Source organism: Quercus lobata, chromosome 5 (assembly GCF_001633185.2).
Source record: "Quercus lobata isolate SW786 chromosome 5, ValleyOak3.0 Primary Assembly, whole genome shotgun sequence".
NCBI lineage: Eukaryota > Viridiplantae > Streptophyta > Magnoliopsida > Fagales > Fagaceae > Quercus > Quercus lobata.
In genome coordinates this window covers 51,546,351-51,558,434 of record NC_044908.1, presented here as the reverse complement: position 1 = coordinate 51,558,434, position 12,084 = coordinate 51,546,351, and the positions used below count along the sequence as shown (strand labels likewise).

The 12,084-nt window shown below is 33.0% G+C and overlaps 1 pseudogene; it reads right to left on the bottom strand.

The window, feature by feature from the left end:
* Nucleotides 1–281: 281 nt before the first annotated feature.
* Nucleotides 282–9,986, bottom strand: LOC115990649 (annotated as a pseudogene).
* Between the last annotated feature and the right edge of the window lie 2,098 nt (nt 9,987–12,084).

The following is a 12,084-nucleotide window of genomic DNA, read 5'->3' as shown; positions in this document are numbered from 1 at the left end:
ACCTTTGCTATTTTAGCTAATTAGGTACCTCAGCAGACAGCTAAGCACTTAACCAATTAAAATAGCAATGGTCATTACATTTAAAAATTCTCCTAATTAAAACTCCTAACAAAATACCTTTAGCTTCATCTTAAATAAAATATTTTTCCATTCAAAGTATTATCTTGGAAGTAAATCCACAAAGCTCATAGTTTCTTATCATTAGACTTGCACAGTGCTTGTCATATAAGGTGGAGGCTTAGTTGCTTATATATATATATATATATATATATATATATATATTACCTAGAGTCAAGATTAATGGAATAGAGATCCTAGGTTGATGTAGAAGAAGAGCTATTCCATGTTGCATTTGATAACTGAATTAGGCTATGAGTTTTCATTGAGCTTGGTCGTGGGTTTTGACCAAATTGGTCTCTAAAGGCTCCAAAACTCCATTCATGACCATAAATACTTGGATCCCAAGCCAATTCATCAACAACTATTTTGCCTTCAAGTATGCTCACTACAGAAGTTGTTAGGTTCTAAAGACTTAGGATCTTATGTATTTAGAACTCTAATGTGTATTATTGGCAACCATGATCAAAACAAGATGTTTAGTCGTGTTTAGACTTGCTCAAAGTTGGTTCTTTTATGTAAAGTTGGATTTAAGTTTTTGTAGAATTAAAAGTGCAATTTAGCCTGGTTCGATCGATCGAAGCTTAGGCTCGATCAATCGAAATTTGGGTAGAATGCCTTTTTTGTAGAATTCCAACGAAGCCCTAGTTTATTTAAAACATTTAGGGTTTTGTGTTTTTGCCCTAGGTATATAAGGCAAACCCTATCCATATTTTAGTGTTGCTCATATTGCGGTTTGTGTAAATCTCTTGTGAGATCTATGAGGAGGTTTCCTTTACACAAGTTTAGGATTATCAAGAAGGAGATTCGTTCAAGAACTTGATGATCATTCAGTTGCTGCCATAGAAGCTTAAAGAAACACAAGCAGGTGTGCTTGTACTTGCTAGAGAATCCAAGAAAGAAGGAGTCCGTGGTCTTGGAGCTTGCACGTGGTTGTGTTAGTAAGTTTCTACTGGTGGGTAGCAATAGGATGTTAGCAGTCTAGGTCCTATTGTAAAACTTTGATTCTTTCATAGTGGATTTAGATTTACCTTGAGGATAGCTAGGTTAAATCCTTCCTAGGTTTTTACCGGTTTGGTTTCCTGGGTGATTATATCATTGTGTTATTTATCTTTCTGCTGCTTTGCATGATATGATTGTTTGATTATGATAACTTAGATTTGGAATTTGGACTAAGTAAAAACTTTACTAATTACCTAGGTTAATTCAATTGTGTTTTTAAGGGGTCTAAAAACTATCAAAAGTCATAGTTGGCCTAAGCGCTGGTGATGGATTAGTGCATGATAAAGCTACTTTAATCATTTTAAGTACCTCTTCCTTATTGAACTCTAAACCCAACTCTGGATCTACCAACTCCATCAAATTTCCTTTTTGTGGTAAATCGATGGCCTAAAGTGAAAAGAAGAGAGAATTAGGAAGGGAAAAGGTGTAAAGAAAAAAAGGTAATTCATATAAAAAAAAAACGTAAGCAAACAATAGAATACCAATTTAAATGATGAAAATAAATAGTTAGTAAATTAATAGAAGAGTTTTTTTAATCGGCCAAAATGGCCATATACTATTGTTTGGAAAAATATGCATGGATTTGCCACTATTTGTGAAATATTTAGCAATTTACCATCTTTTTGAAACTTGATTTTGTGGAAATCGAGTTTTCCACAAAATCAAGTTTCAAAAAGGTGGTAGATCCCTATTGTGGATCACGTAGTCATGCTTAACAAATTTGGATCTTCTTCAGTAAGAGAGAGAGAGAGTAGAATAAAGGAGAAACTAAAGACTTGAGAGGGAACTGAGATAAGTTACTGTAAGTAAAAAAATAAAAAGAAAGTGAAAAGTTAAGATTTTGTGTCAGCTAATGTGTACATAAAGATGTGATGAAATGCAAAAGGGGGAAGACGTGTGTGGATGGGAAAAAACAAGAGAAAAAAAGAAAATAAGAAGAAAGTGAAATATGGCTTGTGAGGAAAATAGTATAATAAAAAATAATAAAATGTTGTAAAAAGAGTTGGCTTGGGCAGTGTGCTTTAGCCAAATTATGAAGCCATGGTCTAGCCTTATTTTTGAATTTGCCTTTGTTGGACTAAAAAAATTAATTAGTATTTTAATTAAGGTAACAGTAGTTTAAGTGAATTCGTAAGATTAGTTTTAAAACAACAATTTTTATATAAATTTTATGTTTTGTTTAATAAAAAAGTAATAGGATATGAAATTATATATATGTTATTTTTTTGGGAACTCTGAAACACCCTGAAACGTTACACCAAAATTGGCCGGTACCGAAATATTCCGTTTCACTAGACAAACCAAAACAGTATTCATAACATTGATATATATGCTTTGTCCTTGCCGTAACATGTAGTCTATAGCTGGTCAAGCTTGAAGTCCTTAAATTGCTTTCTTTTATAATTTTAAGGATTCTTTTCTTCAAAAACAATAAAATATAAAATACCCCAAAAATATTCTATTTTTCAACCTTTTTCTCATAAACAAAACAGGAAAATAAATTAATAAATGTCAATACAATTAAATTCCAAATAAGTATCAAACACAAGACTAAAAGTTATTTCTTTTCCTCCACTTACCAACCAACAAATATGTATGAGATTTATATATGTTGTTAATGTGTTATATAAGCTTCTGATGATAGCTATTTCTATTTCTACTACCAGTTTTTATTGGAAAACATAGTATTCTCGAATTTGTAACCTACATACTTTTCTTTGTATTGCTGTGGTCAGTGACAGTGGGGTAACAACTATATTTCATATTAATTATATTATGTTTTATATCAATAAATACATGATAGTCACACTATTCCATATATATATATATATTTTTTTTTTTTTCATAAATTTGATAACATTTAAACATTACTACTATTTTTAAATCTACTTAAGTATTTTTAAATCTCTTTAAGTATTTTTTTGTGCATCGGACGAGTTCACGACTAGTTATAAATATAATACAATCAATAAAAGCCTTTTTCAATATTTTTTAAAAAGTTAACGCGATTTTTTCTTTTTGTGCTTAAAAAAAATGGAGAATGGAAGATTCGAACCCAAGTTTTTCTCATAAAGAGAATTGGACAATGTTACTCAACCACAAAATGTTAAGATTTCATTAACACATCATTTTGATTCCAATGGTGAAAAATTACTTATGCAACTTGAACCATGAAGATGCAAGAAAAAGAAAACTGCATAGTTGGCCAAACTCTATCTCAACTACATGTTTATTTTCCAACTTGAGCCAAGTGAAACATAAAACTGACAGCCAAATGGAGTAGTTCCAAAGATGCTACTTAGGTACATACTGTTTACTAAAAAAAAAAAAAAAAACATATGTTCATATAAAATTTTTAGTTGTAACTTTCAAAACAAAATGAGAAGGAAGTTTCTTACCCAATCTGGAAGGGATACAAAGTTCTCATTTGGTCAATATTTCATGTTGTTCTTCCTTGCAACAATTTCCAATGCAACAACTCCAAAACTATAAATATCAGCTTTGTAGGTTAAATAGCCCCATAATGCATATTCTGGTGCCATGTAGCCTCTGTAAGACATACATTCACTAGTATGATCTTATGAACTTTTAAATCCAACAAGGTCAACATCAGTCCATTTCAAACTACCAAATTGTCCAATCAACTGTTACACATTTAATAATGTAATTAATACAGCCGCCATATAAGTGAGTTTAGTCTTATTGAACTAGAAGCAATTATGTTTTCTAAGTGGCAAAGTGAATCATTTCTTGAGTACTAGAGAGATAACATATTTTAATGGGAGTTTTTCTATCTCGGGAAATTCTTTTGACCCGTTTTTAGCCCATTGTGAATCCATTATGTGGGATATAAATACCATTCTTCATATTAGGGTTTGTTATGTTGTTTAGAGAGAAAAACTATACTGTAGCATCTTGTATATTTTCCTTGAATATAGTGAAATCACTACAATTCTGTGGAAGTAGACAAATTGTCGAATCACATAATTTCTTATGTGTTCAATTGTCTTTGTGTTTGATATTTTTCTTTCTTTTTTCCGCCTCTCGTAGATTTGAAAATTCATTTATATTCCCAACATTCTATTCTTGTTTTAGAGCAAATATTTTATTGCTGCCATATTCAAGAATACTTTTAGGAAAGCAAATCTTATGATATCAAAATCTATTCACAATACCTCATAATCAAGATCAGCAGATGCGATGAAATAGAAAAGGAGGAAAAATAAACTGCAAAAGGAAATATAAAAGGAGCAAAATAAAGGAAGGTAGCTCACATTGTTCAAGCAATTCTGGTGCTAATGTGGGTGTCCTCCTCTTTGTCTAGCTTGGCAAAACCAAAGTCAGAGATCTTAGGGTTGAGGTCTTTGTCAAGCAACACATTTGTAGATTTAATGTCTCTATGAACAATTTTAATTGTTGATTCCTCATGCAAGAAACCTAGACCTCTCGCTATGCCAACACCTATTTTCTGCCTTGCAGGCCAATCCAATTTTAACTGGCCATCCACATGACCTAAAATTGATGTTTAGAAACCATTAGTGTTTCGCCCTCATTCTTCTATTATCAACATAAAATGTATGAACCAGCATGGTAAGGTATGAAAAACTAGCTTACCAAACAAAGCATGTGCAAGGCTATTATTTTCCATGTACTCATATACCAACAATAGTTGTTTTCCTTCAATACACCATCCATACAATCTAACAAGATTAGGATGTTGTAAACCAGATATTATGCCTATTTCATTCACAAATTCACGGCTTCCTTGCTTTGATTTTGATGAAAGTTGCTTAACTGCAATTACAGTACCATCAAATAGAATACCCTACATCAAGAATAGGAAAAAAAAAAAATGCATTCTTTAGCTATTTATTTCATCTTTGCTCTCTCCCCTAATGCTAGGGATCAATAAGGAGAATAAAAAGAAAGGATGGAAAAATAAATTCATTCTAGAATAGAAAAAGAGCTATCGAATACCTTGTAAATTGATCCAAAACCACCTTCCCCAATCTTGTTGTCAGCATTGAAGTTATTAGTGGCAGCTTTTATTTGTCTATATGTAAAAAAACTGGTTTGTAAATCTAATCCTTTTTAACTTTGTCAAAGGCATCAGGCTAAGATGTCAAATTGCATCTTATAGTATAACAAGACCAATTTTTTGCCAATTAAAAATGCATACCTATTGACTAGTTAGATGACTCTTAAAGAGGAGAAGAAAATTAAATGCCTTTGGAAAGCACAATATTGTAGTTGAACACACAAGCTATAAGGGGGAAGAAAAAAGAAAAAAGAATATATGGACGAGTACAAAAAAGCCCCCAAGTTTTTAGATTTTGTCTTTTGCTTCTTTCTCAATCACAAATACTTTATTGGGAATTAAAAAAACTAGATGAATAAGCGAAATATTCCATTCGTTTATCATAGAATGGGAATAAAAAAACAGAAGCAATGATAAAAAATTTTTTTCCCATGATTCCATAGGCTCTTTATCATCAAAATTGGAACTCAATGACTCGAATCATCATGCATCATCCCAAATAAAAGTTCCTGTGCTATGAGCCTTGAAATCATGCAGTTTCTTTTTAAGGTGTAATTTGGAATGCTGATCATCTAGGGACATATAAAGAAAAAAAAAATCATTTTCTATACAATGTTCCAACTTCCTACTACATTTGGAGATAATGAATACTGCCCTTACGAATATCCACATAAAATTTGCATAGATTCCCATTTTCCTGTGATCTCCTCCCTCCCAAATGGGCTTTCCAACAAAAAATTTTCAAAATCATAAAAATGAGGAGTAGCACCACAACTACAGCTCAAACCATAATGGATATCTTCATCTTGCCATCATTAGGGAGACTGAAATCTACAGAAAATAAAAATAACTAAGGACAATAATTTTAAGATTGCATTCTGAAATATATTTAGCACCATACAGAAAATCCAAAGCAGGATAGAAACAAATGGCTCAAAGACAAATTGGCATAGCATGGTTATAAAATGATGAAGATGATGATAAAGGTTTTTTGTTGTCACCATCTAAATGCACTTAAAAATGGTCTTCAGTCTTTTATCTAAATGCAGATACATATGGAGTTTGTTATGTAAATTCCTATGATTCCATAGTTCATCAATCTAATCTAAATGTGGAAGAAATTGGATAGCATCAAGATTCTCAATCTCTAATACAATTACCAGCTTCCACAGAGATAGCTGATATGAGGGGACCATATATTCCTCTCTTTGGGGTAGCTGTTGTTCCTTTCCCAGCCCAATAAAAGTGAATCATCAAAATTTTGTTCATTAGATTTGCTTCAAATTCCTCAACAACTTCTTTATCAACCCCTTGTGCAGAATTTTTAATATCAAAATTTTTCAACACCAAGTTTTCTTGCAACAAATTAAATCATTTAACTCCTCTACTGTAATATAGAGATAAAAATAAATTTGATAGAATAACTGAACATAAATATCAAATATCCACCTTGCAGCACTAGAAAAAGATCTATTGTCTCTAATTACTATCTTCGCAAAGTGAACTTTCACTTTATAAGGTTTGTTTGCAAGGCAGCGGGCATAGTATGTGATTTAAAGAGGAGAAAGCCGTGCACTTGTGTATAGTGCAGACTCATTCATTCTGAGTATGGATACATTATTTGCTATATAGTCATTTGCGCTAGTGTTAATACCCCAAAATCTTCCAGAGCTACTAAATCCCCAATTCTCCCTCACACGAACATATTTCGCTGCACCAGTTGGGTCAACATCTGCTTCATACTTAATGTTTCCAATTGTGGTTGCTTTCCCACCAAAATTTATATGCACTGAATACCAATCTACAAAGAAGCAGTACCAAATCAAATACAAGCAGACATAATGGAACAGCAATGAAATTTCCATTTTATTGTTAATTAATTTATTTATTTGTCTTGTACAAGATGAAATATTTAATTAAACTCTTTTCTTTATTTTGGATGGAAATTACAAAAGAGGAATGCCTGACTAGACAATTGAAGCATATCCCTCATCATAATTTGATTTGAATAGATATATTCATATATGATTACCTTTTGAACATGGAGATTCATCCAGGCACTCACGAACTGTTCTTAATTAGTGAAGTAGATAAAGAATGTTAGTTATCCCAAATAAGTTGAAAAAAAGAAAAAGAAAAAAAGTAGCGGTGGGAAAAAATACGTTAGCTTATTACCAAAAAGAAAAAAAGTTTATTTGGTAAAAGATGGGACAAGAATTGAATTAAGAAAATATTTTGGCTAAACTAAAAGGATGCCAAACAGACACATAGTGTATATAAGCTCATAATTGCACTAACCAATAAAGAAAAAAACATGTTATGTTTTCTAGGATGCCAAACAATATGGCTATGTGTTTTACCCTAATATAGTGTACCTTTTAACCCATTCTAAAAGAAATGGAGAGTGTTCTAGTTTGAGGTGTATATAGAGTGAAGTTAATTGCAGATTCACCCATATGTTGGCCAAAATCCAAACTTTGCTACATATATGGTTATACGATTTAGTTGCGAAGATTGAACTAGGTTAAGGGTTTTGTTGTGAAGATTACAAGTATTTCAATTGTGTTAGACCACCAAAGTATGGAATAATTCCATCCAATCTATTGAAGCTGAGATCTCTGCAAGAAAAACAAAAGGGGGTTTATAACTATAAATTTGAACTGAATATAGAACAAGTTATGACACAAAATGTCTACTACTAAAAAGAATGCAAGTTAAAATTAAGAACACAATATATTATAACAACTAATTGATGTAGAAACTTATTAATCAATCGAGATAATTATGAGCTTTGATACCACCATCTCCCTCAAATAGTACTCATTTTAGCTCAAGTTTCTATTCTAATTTTTATTGAAATATATATGTGCTCTAAGTTCTAGAAAGTAAAGTATGACCCAAAGTTTAAGTCCAAAAATTTCTATATGTTAATATCTAGTAATTATATTTTAAGAGTGTTGTAATTTAACTAAAACCTCTTTAGGTTTCCATACGAAGCCCATCCAGAATTTAATTTCCCACTCTTCTATTATAATTATCAAATTGTTAAAAACAAAATCTCTTTTTTAGGAAAAAAAATCTAGTTATATGCAAAAAAAAAAAAAAAAAAAAAAAAAAAAAATCCTTCATATATGTACATATCTATAATATATATGGAAATTCTTCTCTCACACTCCTTATACACTCATCGTAGACACTCTCTAGGTTAAGGGTTTATCTTGATTATTAGGTTTTTTTTTGGATTTTATTTCTACTTTTATCATTTTTATATATTGAAAGCTCAAATGTGTGTGAAAACACAAAAGCTATTTAGACCCCCAAATTAAAACTTACGGCTCAGTTGATTTTACTCTAACTTTAACTAAGTGCGGAATAGAGTAAATGTGAGTGAACAAACAAAATAACTACTCTAAGCCATATTTATCAAATATCAACAATAAAATGAAAGCTAAAAGAGTAGGGAAGAAGGATGCAAACACAAGATAACACTGCAATGTATTATCAAAGTGGAAACCAAAGAACTCGGTGAAAAACCTCTCTGCCACCCTTCAAGCGGTAAATCGATTCATTAAAGAATAAGTTGAAGTAGATAGATAACAAAAGACCCTCCAAACCTAATCTACCCCATGTACTTGAGCCCTCCAAGCTCCTGCTACCAACTGACTTGACAAAGCCTTGTCTTCTCTAGCTCTCTAAATCACATAATTCAGCCTGATTGCATCTACCAAAAAAATGGCTTCTTCCAATGCTTCCCAGCAGCACCAAAACCTCACTTTACTCTCAGAATGGATGTGGTAAGTGTTTGGGCTATCAACCTCTCAAGGATTTGGATATGAAGAGCGTTAGAATATAAATATATTATTATTATTAGCAACGCGATGTGTTATACCATGTTGTGTATGCTAGAGTGGATGCGGAAGAGGAAGCATAGAATAGGAATATTGAGAACACGAGGGTTATGTGGTTCAGCCTTGACAGCCTACATCCACGGAGGAATCCCTTAAGGGCTACATTTTTATTGTGTAAGCGTGTAGTACAATAACTTGTGTTACAATGAACCCTAACATGAGTATATATAGGCGACTAAACCCTAGACTACTAGTACAAGTAGGATTGGGTTTAGGCCTATTACATTGGGCTAATATGTCTAATATTTATTTCTAACACCCTCCCTCAAACTCAAGGTGGAAGCTTGATGAAGACTTGAGGTTGGATAAGCATGAGAAGATCACTTGGAGATGCCTTGAAGAATGCATTTGAAGAAACCACAATGAATAATGTGCCAATTGACCAATTTCGGAGCTTCAAATGAAGAAACGGAGGTCGAAATTGGAATCTACTCGAAAAACTGAGCAAGATAGACCTTGTCAGAAATTTTGACTTTTGGTTAAAGGTCAACGTAAAAAGTCAAAGTCAAAGTCAACGGATCCTAGTCAAGTCAACAGTCAGTGCTCACGGGTCAGATCTGGGTGGTCCGGGTCGGGTCAGCCAAGTCAACGGTCAGCTAGGTGATGTGGTGTTGACGAGGCGACATTGCTGACATGGCTAGATGACGTGTCTGATGACGCAGACTATGGCATGCGTGGCATGCTGACGTGGAGCGATGACATCAGCAGCAGTTCTTTGGCGAGTGGAAGGCATACCGGCGCATGGTGGTGAGACAGATACCCGGGCGGCGCGTGTGGGAGCATGTGAGTTCGTATGATCACCAAATTCTCAGGCTAAGTAGATCGGGGGACGATAAGGCCGTCTTGGTGGTGCGTGTGGCTGAGATCAAAGCTGGGAGTCAAGAACCTTCGGCGGCGCGTGTGAGAGTTCCAGGAGCCATCGTTCACGCGTGGTGGTGTGTGTGGCTACTGTTGGAGGTCGGGTGCCTGGGTTTTGTTCACGATATGCCGTGGAGCACTTCTGTCTTGTTGGTTTCATTAGACGAAGGCTTGATGTGCACAGATCTAATAGGGAGAGGCACTGATTGCTTGGGCTTGAGGATTTGGACATAGCAATGAGCCAAGGTGGCTGTGAGATGCCGTGGAGTCTAGATCTAGCAGACAAGCATGTGTGACTTCTGATGGTGGTGTGCACGTGAGAATCTTCTTTGCTTGCTAGAGATGTTTGTTTGATGCCAAGAACGAAATTTGGCTCTGATATCATGTTAAATATATTTATTAATATTATTAGCAACACAATGTGCTATACCATGTTGTGTATGCTAGAGTGGATACGGAAGAGGAAGCATAGGATAGGAACATCGAGAACACGAGGGTTACGTGTTTCAAGCTTGACGGCCTACATCCACGGAGGAATCCCTTAAGAGCTACATCTTTATTGTGTAAGAGTGCAGTATAATAACCTATGTTACAATGAACTCTAACATGAGCAGATATGCCAAAATAGCAAAACAGAATGTTTCGTGGGTATCTCACGGGAAGGCCTTACCCACGAAATACTTGTGAAAACTAGCTGTCATGACTGTTTGCATTCCTATCATGTGCTATGCACATGACTTCACTTTGCGGGAAGTCTTCTCATGAGTTACCAGTGAAAACTCCTTTGATCTTCAATGCTGTCTTGAGTTTTCATACTCTCTCTCACACGCAACCCATACAATGAAATCACACATAAAATATAGGGTACATAAAATTAAACAAAATTACAATCAAATTTGGGATGGAATTAAAGCCAACACAAAATAGGTGTAAGTAACAACTTTACATACATATATATATATATATATATATATATATATTAACCATTGTTATTGATGTATGATTTGTTGGATTTCTCATTTTGGTTTCATTTATGATGGACCGTTGTTTGTCCAATGGCAGCTCTAGGAATATTTTTCAGGGTGGTCATTATTGGCCAAAATTTAATAGAAAGAGAACTTCATATGTTGACCAAAACACACACACATGTATAGTTTGACAATTTTCTTATTTTAAAATTTTTGCATGATGATTTCATTATTAGTGTTGCAATTATATCTCTTTCAAAAATTTAGTTAGATAAAAAATTTATTGGGATTTTTCTTTTTGTTTCTAAGGACCTAGTGTACTATTAAAGGGGCCAAAATTTAAAGATAAAGTTTGGTTACAAACTTATTTGAAGCCTAAGACTACAACTCTCACTAAACAAATTAATGTGGTTATAAATTTTAAAAATTTAATCGTTGAATTGCATGTTTTTTATCTTCTTAAGACACATGTCAAATTTTATGTCAATCAGATGTTATTTATTATTTGATCTATAAACTTAAATTTTATGTAATTATAGACTACAAAAACTCAAAATTTAAATATTTGATTGATGGCATAACTATTGATTTTGGATATTCTTGAAATTTTGCAAGTATGGAGGATATAAGAAGAAAATATAATCTAATGGTGAATTTTTCACAATTCACATCCAATAAAAAAATATTGAGTAAAGTTATAGTTTTAGTCTACAATCAAATTTGTTGCCAAATTTTGTCCAAAAACTAATTATGTTGGGCCTAAAAAGTTTTAGGGTGGTCACAAATATTTTTTAAGGATAATAAAATTATAAATTTTTAAAATTTATATACAATAATTAATTATTTTGCCAGGTCAGGGTGGTCTTGTGACCACCCTGAACTACATGTGGAGCTGCCAATGTGTTTGTCCAATCATCAAGAGGCTACAATACACTCATTTTCCAGTTAAAGAAGAAAAAAATTAAGAGAAAAAACGATATATAAAAAAATAATAAAATAATAAAAACAGGAGCACTACAAAGTTAAAAGTTGTGTCATGTATAATATATACATATATATATATATATATATATATATATATATATATATGTAGGAATCAGTCCAAAGACACTAGCAGCTCCACGTTAGAGCTAGGGTGGTTACAGGACCACCGTGATCTGGAAAAATAAAATTTTTAAAAAATCATTATTAT